The following is a 13,386-nucleotide window of genomic DNA, read 5'->3' on the forward strand; positions in this document are numbered from 1 at the left end:
CCAGAAGTTTCCTTTCCACTGTCTGAGAAATATATATATATAGTATATATACAGTATATATACAATATATGTATACTTTTTTTTTTTTTTACTTTAGATTTCCATTTGGGTTTCTGTTTCTCAGAGGAGATCTTTCCCATCAAGAGCTTTGTCACACATCAAGCTCTTTTTCTCTTTCCACAAGTTTTCTTTTTGTCTCCACAAACTCAAGGAGAGACTTTCTGGTTCCCTTCCCAAGGTGGGGCAGCCCCTGTAGGCCTCAGTCCTATGCAAGAGTCTCACCTTACCCCCCTTCTCTTGCTAAATGCCCTGATTTTCTGAACTCTGGAGACATTAAAACCTCAGTCCCAGCCTTGAGATGTGGTCTGTATCCTATACTCTCATAAGTCACATGGCACCACCTCTGTGACTATGAATTTGTCTGTATCTCTAGCATCTGAGGATTTCCTGACATTGACTTTGCATTGAACACATTTTGGTATCTTTTAGGCTTTGTAAAACCTAAGGATCACATTAGTCTTGTCTGCCATCCTTTGTGAGGTCTCCTTTTTGAAATTAAAGAGCATTTTTCATGCTCAGAAGTCTTTTTGCATCAAAGACTTCATGCATTAGTGTGTAATTTTAACTACTATCATTGAAAAAGCTTAAAATGACATTTTTCAGTTATTTATAATACTGTTACGTATTTGTCATACATAACATCTATATACACTTAAAAAATAAAAGTAAATCTAGGTTTGAAATAGGTTACATACACTATCTACAGTACTTAATACCTATGTAATTTGTAAGGCCTCTTGCAGGAACTCACCCGCTTCCTCAAGGAAGAACAGTGGAGCTGAAGCTCTATTTTAGAAAATGGCATAAGTCCAAATAAAGTCATAATATATTAATAGATAATTATACTTTTTCAGATTGGCTTATGATTCTAAGCAAGATCTTTGGTTCCTATGCTAGGAGCTGTAATAACAGATACTTGAGTTATATTTCCTTTGCTAACTGAAGCAAGGATATGGAAATTTTAAGAGTAAGTTTCTAATCTGAATCTTCAATGAAAATCATTAACCTCATTGTGTTTCTGACTTTTAAGTATAGCATTACTACCTTACACATTTGTTTTGGGGATAAAAAGTTATATATGATAGGCCAATAAAGTTAGAATTTTATTGCTTTTGACCAAAGGTCATTGTAAGATTTAGAGATAACTTGTGAGTACTGTGTGATCTTTAAAAAGTTATAAAACATAAATTTTAAAAAGAGAGAGAGATTCTGTGAGTAAAACTACTTGGTGCTTCTGGAGTTAACATCCAAATGGTGATCTATCAGTATATTACTGTGTAATTTTACCTGATGTACCAAAATGGCCTTTGTTCTGTGTTCTACTTCAAAGAGCTTTCTTTTAATTCTGGATTTTTTGCATAAATGTTGAAGAAAGATTCCCAAATTTCATAAAAGTTTGAAAACTACTATTTTTATAGTAATACTAAAGAAATATAAAGTGTAATATGTCATTAAAACAAGTTATCCTAAGAGCAAAGTGATTTATATAACTTAAAAAAAGGTTTATTGCTGAATAAGCAGTAAAAATGACCTTTTGTAAATCTAAATGAACAAAAAAAACACACTGATTTAGAAAAACTCTAAAGAAGTCACCATGTGACAGATACACGCACAAAGACAAATAAGGGATCTCCTCACTTATCTTTAAATTTTGTTTTTATCTTGAACTATTTTCAACATCTAGATTTTTGAAAAAAGAAGTCCTTGTATTATTACCAATATATTATTATGGGCACACATTAATGTGTTTATTTTTGATGATACTATGAAACCAGAAACTTTTCCTTCTAAAGTATTAAAAAGTAAACAGAATAGCAAATTAATCCCTGAATGATTTGTAGTCAAATGAGGGTAAATAGAAGCACTAAGAAGCAAGCCATTCTGATTGTCTATGAAAATACTCATAAAGGGTGCCTGGGTGGCTCAGTGGGTTAAGCCTCTGCCTTCAGCTCAGGTCATGATCTCAGGGTCCTGGGATTGAGCCCCGCATCGGGCTCTCTGCTTGGCAGGGAGCCTGCTTCCTCCTCTCTCTCTGCCTGCCTCTCTGCCTACTTGTGATCTCTGTCAGATAAATAAACAAAATCTTGAAAAAAAAAAAGGAAATACTCATAAAACTCATGAAATGTAAATAATCATTGTAGTCCTAATGGAGAAGACATAGCATTTTATTTGTAGAGTATGCAAAGTTGTAGAAAACATAAATCTATGGAAAACTATATGCCCCATCATGCTACAGGGCCTGTGTTCACCACCAGGCTCTCTGTGCACTCTGCCATGGTCCCTGATCTCACCTTTAGAGATGACCATTTGTCATCTGGCCATTGTGCCCTTTGCTGAGTCTGCCTCTCAAAGAGTTAGCACAGACGAAAGATCCGAAAGGTCAGAATTGAAATTCAATACATGCTTACTGAATATTCACCTGTTATTTGCCCCCACCCTCTCAGTCAATGACAACTCCCTGAACAACAGAACTTAAGAAACAGCAATGAATAAATGATAAAGGCCACATAGCAAATCAAACAGGGTGGTAGGCCATGGTAAAAGGGCCTCACTGAGCTGAACTCTAGATGAAAGGAGTTACCAGCAACCAAGAGTTCTGGAGAGAAGGGGACCAGTTCTTTCAAAGATACTCTCTAAGGAGCATTGGGTGAGGCTGGGCTGGTCAGGGGACAAAAGTGTCTTTCAGTGTCTCCAGAGAGCAGTGCTGTGGAAGGATGGTGTGAAGCAATGGGATCTGGGGACAGATTGGGGAGGCCCTGTTGAGACCTGAGTCAGGAGCAACCACAGGTCAGGACTCATGTGGAGAATGGAAATAGGAAGGCAGAAATGGAAACAAGGAAATGAGTTAGGAAGCTGTTGCAGTAATCAAAGAAAGGCAAGGTAAGGCTTACACTAAGCTGGCAATCTGCAAAATGACAGGAAAGGAAATGAGATCAGGATTTGCTTGGAGGTAGAATCAGTTGGATTACTGATGGGTTGAACATGGGATTTGAAGGGAGGAAATCAAGGATGACCCCCAGTGCTGGAGGTATGGTGTCAGGAGGCCAGGGTCAAGTGTGTCACGTAATGAGAACATAAAAGAGACAGGAGAGTTGGACAAAGTGAAGGTCACTGGTGACCTGGGAAGGATCACCTGCAGTGGCATGGTAGCAAAGTGGACTGAAGAGAGAACGGGAGTGAGGACATATAGACAACTTTAACTGTGGACACATGAAATTGGGCAGTAGCTGTCAGGAGCTTATCAGAATCAAAGAAAAGTACATCAAAGAGAACTCAGACAGATTATTAAACAAAACAAAACACATGTGAAAGCTCTGGATTTTAAAGGAATGTAGGAAGGTTTCCCAAGTCCTAGACCACATTTGTCATCTGAAACAATATCATAATAACAAGAGGAACCCAAGAAGATATACAAGCAGCAAATAAAGTTATGTACAAAAAAAAATTCATCCTATAGTAAGTAGAGAAATATCTGTACTGTTTCGAGGAGTTTCTTACCTCAAAATATAGGTGCAAGTCATTATTCCCTTGTGTAAGGCAACAGATCTACAGTGGCAGCAGATATGCCAAGTAACAAATGGGTCAGAGGAAGAATTGCCAGTAGAAAGGAGCTGCTGTGGTCCGTGAGCTCAGAGTTAGAGACCTAGAGATGATCTTTTCTCAGTTTCTCTCCCTGGGTCTTTCACTCCATTTCTCTGCCTGCTCCTCCTTTTTTTCTCTCTTCCTTTATTCTTTCTTCCATTGCTTTTCTTTCTTTCTTTTTAAAACTTTGGAGAATAAGAATCATGTGTGCTCTATATTTGTTGTTTTAAGACACACTGTGAAATGGGAGGGGCAAAAAAACAAATGCAGGTTTCAGCTACTTAGAAAAGATACTGCTAGGGGCACGTGGCTCAGTTGGTTAAGTGTCTGCCTTTGGCTCAGGTCATGATCCCAGGGTCCTTGGATTGAACCCCATGTCAGGCTCCCTGCTCAGTGGGGCATCTGCTTCTCCCTCTCCCTCGGCTCCTTACCCTGCTTGTTCTCTCTCTTTCTCTCAAACAAATAAATCTTAAAAGAAAGATACTATTTAAAAAAAAAGAAAAAAAGAAAGATACTATTAAAACATAATGCCTGAGGGAGAAAGAAAGTAAAAGCGTAGAAGACACAACAGACAAGCTAGTTATGGCAGTGTTGGTATTTGAATAGACTAGGACACCCTGCTTTAGTAATGGTAAAGGGGATGGAGATGTGAGGATAAATGGAATAGTCACCAGGAGAGTATAATAATGCTGAATCTCTACGTGCCTAACAATATAGCCTAAGAGGCTGTATCACATCCTGCAGCCAGATAGCTTGGGTTCAGATCCCAGCAACTCTTCTCTCTAGCTGGAGAACTTAGGCAAGTTATTGAACCTCTCAGTGCCTCAGTTTCTCCATATTGATAATGGAGATATGCATAACACCCACCTTTTAGAGTTGTCATGAGGATGTGGGGGAAACCAGAGGGGGAGATGAACCATGAGAGACTGTGGACTCTGAGAAACAAACTGAAGGTTTTGGAGGGGAGGGGTTGGGAGGGGTTGGGTGAGCCTGGTGGTGGGTATTAAGGAGGGCACATATTGCATGGAGCACTGGGTGTGGTGCATAAACAATGAATCTTGGAGCACTGAAAAAAATAAAATTACCAAAAAGAGGATGAAATGAACTAATACACATAAGTATTTAAAATAGCGTCTGGTATCATAAACAAGGCATGTTTTTACTGCTGCTATCGTGGATGTTCTTAGTATTATTGCCCCAAACAACACAAAGAAATAAATCAATGGAATTCCAAGGAAAAAAATGGCATGTCAGCAGTCTTAGTAGATTTTTTTTTTATTTAAAAAATTTTTTTTATTTTTTCAGCATAACAGTATTCATTATTTTTGCACCACACCCAGTGCTTCATGCAATCCGTGCCCTCTACAATACCCACCACCTGGTGCCTCCAACCTCCCACCCCCCACCCCTTCAAAATTCTCAGATCGTTTTTCAGAGTCATGGTTCACCTCCCCTTCCAATTTCCCTCAACTCCCTTCTCCTCTCCATCTCCCCTTGTCCTCCATGCTATTTGTTATGCTCCACAAATAAGTGAAACCATATGATAATTGACTCTCTCTGCTTGACTTATTTCACTCAGCATAATCTCTTCCAGTCCCGTCCATGTTGCTACAAAACTTGGGTATTCATCCTTTCTTTTTTCTTTTTTTTTTTTTTTTACAGCTTTATAAACATATATTTTTATCCCCAGGGGTACAGGTCTGCGAATCGCCAGGTTTACACACTTCACAGCACTCACCTTAGCACATACCCTCCCCAATATCCATAACCACACCCCCCTCTCCCAACCCCCTCCCCCCATCAACCCTCAGTTTGTTTTGTGACATTAAGAGTCACTTATGGTTTGTCTCCCTCCCAATCCCATCTTGTTTCATTTACTCTTCTCCTACCCCCTCAACCCCCCATGTTGCATCTCCTATCCCTCATATCAGGGAGATCATATGATAGTTGTCTTTCTCCGATTGACTTATTTCGCTAAGCATGATACCCTCTAGTTCCATCCATGTCGTCGCAAATGGCAAGATTTCATTTCTTTTGATGGCTGCATAGTATTCCATAGTGTATATATACCACAACTTCTTCTTCTTTTTTTTTTTTAAAGATTTTATTTGTCAGAGAGAGAGAGAGGGAGAGAGAGCAAGCACAGGCAGACAGAATGGCAGGCAGACGCAGAGGGAGAAGCAGGCTCCCAGATGAGCAAGGAGCCCGATGTAGGACTCGATCCCAGGATGCTGGGATCATGACCTGAGCCAAAGGCAGCTGCTTAACCAACTGAGCCACCCAGGCGTCCCTATACCACATCTTCTTTATCCATTCGTCTGTTGATGGACATCTAGGTTCTTTCCATAGTTTGGCTATTGTAGACATTGCTGCTATAAACATTCGGGTGCACGTGCCCCTTCGGATCACTACGTTTGTATCTTTAGGGTAAATACCCAGCAGTGCAATTGCTGGGTCATAGGGTAGTTCTATTTTCAACATTTTGAGGAACCTCCATGCTGTTTTCCAGAGTGGTTGCACCAGCTTGCATTCCCACCAACAGTGTAGGAGGGTTCCCCTTTCTCCGCATCCTCGCCAGCATCTGTCATTTCCTGACTTGTTAATTTTAGCCATTCTGACTGGTGTGAGGTGATATCTCATGGTGGTTTTGATTTGTATTTCCCTGATGCCGAGTGATATGGAGCACTTTTTCATGTGTCTGCTGGCCATCTGGATGTCTTCTTTGCAGAAATGTCTGTTCATGTCCTCTGCCCATTTCTTGATTGGATTCTTTGTTCTTTGGGTGTTGAGTTTGCTAAGTTCTTTATAGATTTTGGACACTAGCCCTTTATCTGATATGTCATTTGCAAATATCTTCTCCCATTCTGTCAGTTGTCTTTTGGTTTTGTTCACTGTTTCCTTTGCTGTGCAAAAGTTTTGATCTTGATAAAATCCCAATAGTTCATTTTTGCCCTTGCTTCCCTTGCCTTTGGTGATGTTCCTAGGAAGATGTTGCTGCGGCTGACGTCGAAGAGGTTGCTGCCTGTGTTCTCCTCGAGGATTTTGATGGATTCCTTTCTCACATTGAGATCCTTCATCCATTTTGAGTCTATTTTCGTGTGTGGTGTAAGGAAATGATCCAATTTCATTTTTCTGCATGTGGCTGTCCAATTTTCCCAACACCATTTATTGAAGAGGTTGTCTTTGTTCCATTGGACATTCTTTCCTGCTTTGTCGAAGATGAGTTGACCATAGAGTTGAGGGTCCATTTCTGGGCTCTCTATTCTGTTCCATTGATCTATGTGTCTGTTTTTGTGCCAGTACCATGCTGTCTTGATGATGACAGCTTTGTAATAGAGCTTGAAGTCCGGAATTGTGATGCCACCAACTTTGGCTTTCTTTTTCAATATTCCTTTGGCTATTCGAGGTCTTTTCTGGTTCCATATAAATTTTAGGATTATTTGTTCCATTTCTTTGAAAAAAATGGATGGTACTTTGATAGGAATTGCATTAAATGTGTAGATTGCTTTAGGTAGCATAGACATTTTCACAATATTTATTCTTCCAATCCAGGAGCATGGAACATTTTTCCATTTCTTTGTGTCTTCCTCAATTTCTTTCATGAGTACTTTATAGTTTTCTGAGTATAGATTCTTAGTCTCTTTAGTTAGGTTTATTCCTAGGTATCTTGTAGTTTTGGGTGCAATTGTAAATGGGATGGACTCCTTAATTTCTCTTTCTTCTGTCTTGTTGTTGGTGTAGAGAAATGCAACTGATTTCTGTGCATTGATTTTATATCCTGACACTTTACTGAATTCCTGTACAAGTTCTAGCAGTTTTGGAGTGGAGTCCTTTGGGTTTTCCACATAGAGTATCATATCATCTGCGAAGAGTGATAGTTTGACTTCTTCTTTGCCGATTTGGATGCCTTTAATTTCCTTTTGTTGTCTGATTGCTGAGGCTAGGACTTCTAGTACTATGTTGAATAGCAGTGGTGATAACGGACATCCCTGCCGTGTTCCTGACCTTAGCGGAAAAGCTTTCAGTTTTTCTCCATTGAGAATGATATTTGCGGTGGGTTTTTCATAGATGGCTTTGATAATATTGAGGTATGTGCCGTCTATCCCTACACTTTGAAGAGTTTTGATCAGGAAGGGATGCTGTACTTTGTCAAATGCTTTTTCAGCATCTATGGAGAGTATCATATGGTTCTTGTTCTTTCTTTTATTAATGTGTTGTATCACATTGATTGATTTGCGTATGTTGAACCAGCCTTGCAGCCCTGGAATAAATCCCACTTGGTCGTGGTGAATAATCCTTTTAACGTACTGTTGAATCCTATTGGCTAGTATTTTGGCGAGAATTTTTGCATCTGTGTTCATCAAGGATATTGGTCTGTAGTTCTCTTTTTTGTTGGGATCCTTGTCTGGTTTTGGGATCAAGGTGATGCTGGCCTCATTAAATGAGTTTGGAAGTTTTCCTTCTATTTCTATTTTTTGGAACAGTTTCAGGAGAATAGGAATTAGTTCTTCTTTAAATGTTTGGTAGAATTCCCCCGGGAAGCCGTCTGGCCCTGGGCTTTTGTTTGTTTGGAGATTTTTGATGACTGTTTCAATCTCCTTACTGGTTATGGGTCTGTTGAGGCTTTCTATTTCTTCCTGGTTCAGTTGTGGTAGTTTATATGTCTCTAGGAATGCATCCATTTCTTCCAGATTGTCAAATTGGTTGGCGTAGAGTTGCTCATAGTATGTTCTTATAATTGTCTGTATTTCTTTGGTGTTCGTTGTGATCTCTCCTCTTTCATTCATGATTTTATTGATTTGGGTCCTTTCTCTTTTCTTTTTGATAAGTCTGGCCAGGTGTTTATCAATCTTATTAATTCTTTCAAAGAACCAGCTCCTAGTTTCGTTGATTTGTTCTATTGTTTTTTTGGTTTCTATTTCATTGATTTCTGCTCTGATCTTTATGATTTCTCTTCTCCTGCTGGGTTTAGGGTTTCTTTCTTGTTCTTTCTCCAGCTCCTTTAGGTGTAGGGTTAGGTTGTGTACCTGAGACCTTTCTTGTTTCTTGAGAAAGGCTTGTACCGCTATATATTTTCCTCTCAGGACTCCCTTTGTTGTGTCCCACAGATTCTGAACCGTTGTGTTTTCATTATCATTTGTTTCCATAAATTTTTTCAATTCTTCTTTGATTTCCTGGTTGACCCATTCATTCTTTAGAAGGATGCTGTTTAGTCTCCATGTATTTGGGTTCTTTCCAAATTTCCTCTTGTGATTGAGTTCTAGCTTTAGAGCATTGTGGTCTGAAAATATGCAGGGAATGATCCCAATCTTTTGATACCGGTTGAGACTTGATTTAGGACCAAGAATGTGATCTATTCTGGAGAATGTTCCATGTGCACTAGAGAAGAATGTGTATTCTGTTGCTTTGGGATGAAATGTTCTGAATATATCTGTGATGTCCATCTGGTCCAGTGTGTCATTTAAGGCCTTGATTTCCTTGTTGATCTTTTGCTTGGATGATCTGTCCATTTCAGTGAGGGGAGTGTTAAAATCCCCTACTATTATTGTATTCTTGTCGATGTGTTTCTTTGATTTTGTTATTAATTGGTTTATATAGTTGGCTGCTCCCACGTTAGGGGCATAGATATTTAAAATTGTTAGATCTTCTTGTTGGACAGTTCCTTTGAGTATGATATAGTGTCCTTCCTCATCTCTTATTATAGTCTTTGGCTTAAAATCTAATTGATCTGCTATAAGGATTGCCACTCCTGCTTTCTTCTGATGTCCATTAGCATGGTAAATTCTTTTCCACCCCCTCACTTTAAACCTGGAGGTGTCTTCGGGTTTAAGATGAGTTTCTTGTAGGCAACATATAGATGGGTTTTGTTTTTTTATCCATTCTGATACCCTATGTCTTTGGATTGGGGCATTTAGCCCATTAACATTCAGGGTAAGTATTGAGAGATATGAATTTAGTGCCATCGTATTGCCTGTAAGGTGACTGTTATTGTATATTGTCTCTGTTTCTTTCTGATCTACTACTTTGAGGGTCTCTCTTTGCTTAGAGGACCCCTTTCAATATTTCCTGTAGAGCTGGTTTGGTATTTGCAAATTCTTTCAGTTTTTGTTTGTCCTGGAAGCTTTTAATCTCTCCTTCTATTTTCAATGATAGCCTAGCTGGATATAGTATTCTTGGCTGCATGTTTTTCTCATTTAGTACTCTGAATATATCATGCCAGCTCTTTCTGGCCTGCCAGGTCTCTGTGGATAAGTCTGCTGCCAATCTAATATTTTTACCATTGTACGTTACAGACTTCTTTTCCCGGGCTGCCTTCAGGATCTTTTCTTTGTCACTAAGACTTGTCAATTTTACTATTAGGTGACGGGGTGTGGACCTATTCTTATTGATTTTGAGGGGGGTTCTCTGAACCTCCTGAATTTTGATGCTTGTTCCCTTTGCCATATTGGGGAAATTCTCTCCAATAATTCTCTCCAATATACCTTCTGCTCCCCTCTCCGTTTCCTCTTCTTCTGGAATCCCAATTATTCTAATGTTGTTTCGTCTTATGGTGTCACTTATCTCTCGAATTCTCCCCTCGTGGTCCAGTAGCTGTTTGTCCCTCTTTTGCTCAGCTTCTTTATTCTCTGTCATTTGGTCTTCTATATCGCTAATTCTTTCTTCTGCCTCATTTATCCTAGCAGTGAGAGCCTCCATTTTTGATTGCACCTCATTAATAGCTTTTTTGATTTCAACTTGGTTAGATTTTAGTTCTTTTATTTCTCCAGAAAGGGCTTTTATATCTCCCGAGAGGGTTGCTTTAATATCTTCCATGCCTTTTTCAAGCCCGGCTAGAACCTTGAGAATCGTCATTCTGAACTCTATATCTGACATATTACCAATGTCTGTATTGATTAGGTCCCTAGCCTTTGGTACTGCCTCTTGTTCTTTTTGTTGTTGTGAATTTTTACGCCTTGTCATTTTGTCCAGATAAGAGTTTATGAAGGAGCAAGTAAAATACTAAAAGTGTGGCAACAACCCCAGGAAAATATGCTTTAGCCAAATCAGAAGAGATCCCGAATTGTGAGGGGGGAGAAAGGGGATAAAAAGGGGTTCAGAAAGAAAAAAAAAAAAAGAAACTATTTAAAAAAAAAAAGCCGATAAAGAAAAAATATAAAAAGAGGAAAAATATATATATATTAGATAAACTATTTAAAAAACGTTAAAAAAGAAAACGGTAAAAGTTAAAAAAATTTTAGCAGAGGAAGAGAAAAAGAAAAAACAATTGAAAAAGAAAAAAAAAATTAAATTAACTGCAAGGCTAAAAAATCATGGGGAGAAAGCCATGAGTTCCGTGCTTTGCTTTCTTCTCCTCTGGAATTCCGCCACTCTCCCTGGTATTGAAACTACATTCCTGGGTAGGTGAACTTGGTCCTGGCTGGGTTTCCCGTTGATCTTCTGGGGGAGAGGCCTGTTGTCGTGATTCTCAAGCGTCTTTGCCCCAGGCGGAGTTGCACCGCCCTTACCCGGGGCTGCGCTGAGTCATCCGCTCGGGTTCGCTTTCGGGAGCTTTTGTTCCCTGAGCGCTTTCCGTAGAGTCCGGAGGACGGGAGTGAAGATGGCGGCCTCCCAGTCTCCGGCCCAGAGGAGCCGAGAGCCCGGGGCCCCACTCCTCAGTGCGCCCTCAGAGTACAGCGCCCAATGACTCCCGCCACCCTGGCCTCCGGCCGCGCTCTGAGATGACCGAGCCTGTGACCGGTTCAAGGCAACCCCGAGCTGAGAGTCACTCCTCGGCTCTGTCTCTGCAGCCGGCTTCCCTGTTCTAATACCGGTAAGCTCTGCGACACTGAGACACCCCCGATCCTTCTGCGACCCTGCGGGACCTGAGGCCGCGCTGACCCCGCCTGGGCTTCACCCCAGTTAAGCCTCTGGAGCGATGTCCCTCAGCGGAACAGACTTTTAAAAGTCCTGATTTTGCTCCGTTGCTCCGCCGCTCGCCGGGAGCCGGCCCCTCCCCCCGCGGTCTATCTTCCCGTCGCTTTGGATTCACTTCTCCGCCAGTCCTACGTTTCAGATAGTGGTTGATTTTCTGTTTCTAGAGTTGCTGTTCTTCTTCTCTTCAATCTCCCGTTGGATTTGTAGGTGTTTGCAATCTTTAGATAAGCTATTTAGCTGATCTCCCGCTACTTGAAGTAGTCTCAGCCTGCTACTTCTCCGCCATCTTGACTCCTCCCCAGTCTTAGTAGATTTTTAATTTGCTTCTCCAAGTGACCTAAATTTATTTTTAAATATTTGGCAAAGACATGAGATAGCAGTAATAAAATATTTAAACAGGCTATCTTGTCTTTCAAATCACTGCCCTCTCCCTCAAAAAAAGTGACCTACATTAAAAAAAACCCTGCAAAATAGAAAGGAAAAAGTAAATGGAAAACAACAACCAAGGGCCAAAAAATAAGATGACAGAAGTTAAAGTAGACATAGTAATAAATGTGAATGACTTAATGTATTAAAATAAAAAGTCCTAGATCACATTAAAGTACAAAATTTAATAACTTGCTCATTATAGGACACATATGTACAAGTATGATGGTGGGCTAAAACAAAGAGAATTAGAAAAACATCAGTAATATAGACAAATATAATACAGATGGCATTTATATTATTAAGTTAGGCTACAAGGTAAAATTAGTGATAGCAACACTGCACCTTTTGGAGCTGAACGATGTAGCAATATCTTTGTTAGTTGTACAAAATAGTGTTCTAAAATGTCTTCAGATACACAAAAATCCTTGAGAAGGCAGGCACTGGATATATATTCCATAAAATTTTAAAATGAACAAAGTAAATTTTATAAATATACAAGGAATATAAAATAAAATTGATGTCCATATATACCTCCCTCTGGGACTCATTTGCCAAACTCTAATTCCAAGAGGACATCCAAACATTCAGCTCTTGACTGTTTATGTCCCCGATTGGCTGGGCAGTCAGTGAGCAGACTAGAGACAGACCTTCTGCTTGGCCAATGCAGGACATTTGACTCACCCTACAGTGACATTTGGAAATGTGGTGTGGGTGTTGACAGTTTCTCACACCCAGGGGCAGGCAGGCCTGTGGCTAGAGACTCCAAAAAGCTAGGAGAGAGCTAGAAGGTATAAAAACCTCCTAATGTAAAAGGCAGTTCCTCTAAGGTCTTGATGGACTCCTCACTCAATTATAAGGTGGTAATTGAAAGCTGGGTGCATTCATAAAGACTTAAAGACCTGGGGAATTTGCACCTCTCACTGGAAACGCTGCATCCTTTGCTCTGTAAATGGATTGTGCCCTAAGTCTGAGTCTGTTGGCTTCTTTCCATTCATGATATCGCCATCACTTCTGTCACATTGCAGGTGGCAAGTGAGGTCATAGATACTCTAGACAGTGAAGGACCCGGGCTAGAGGAGATCTCCTGCAGCTCGCAACACATCATGTCTTTTCTCAACCTCAGAGGTTTCGTTTCCATACACTGTTGATGCTGGATGGTTTTACAAAGATCAGGACAAGAAGTCGTGGAGGTGTTATCAAGGGTGAAGGATATAACAATGGAAAAGTGACATATCTCTGTTCCCAAATGAAGCAGCTGAGAGAAATTGGGATATTTTGATTTTGAGGTGACTTGAGAACACCAACATTCTCCTTGTCATGCAGGATCCAGGGAACATACACATAACCCTATTTTATCCCTCACTCTCATACTTGCCACGTCCTGAAAAGACACATTTCACA

The 13,386-nt window shown here is 40.1% G+C and overlaps 1 protein-coding gene across 6 annotated transcripts in view; it reads left to right on the plus strand.

The window, feature by feature from the left end:
- PACRG (parkin coregulated) overlaps nt 1-13,386 on the plus strand; it is a 568,744-nt gene that overhangs the window by 296,025 nt on the left and 259,333 nt on the right. The gene's annotated exons all lie outside the window — the stretch shown is intronic.

The sequence above is a fragment of the Lutra lutra genome, chromosome 6, assembly GCF_902655055.1.
Source record: "Lutra lutra chromosome 6, mLutLut1.2, whole genome shotgun sequence".
NCBI lineage: Eukaryota > Metazoa > Chordata > Mammalia > Carnivora > Mustelidae > Lutra > Lutra lutra.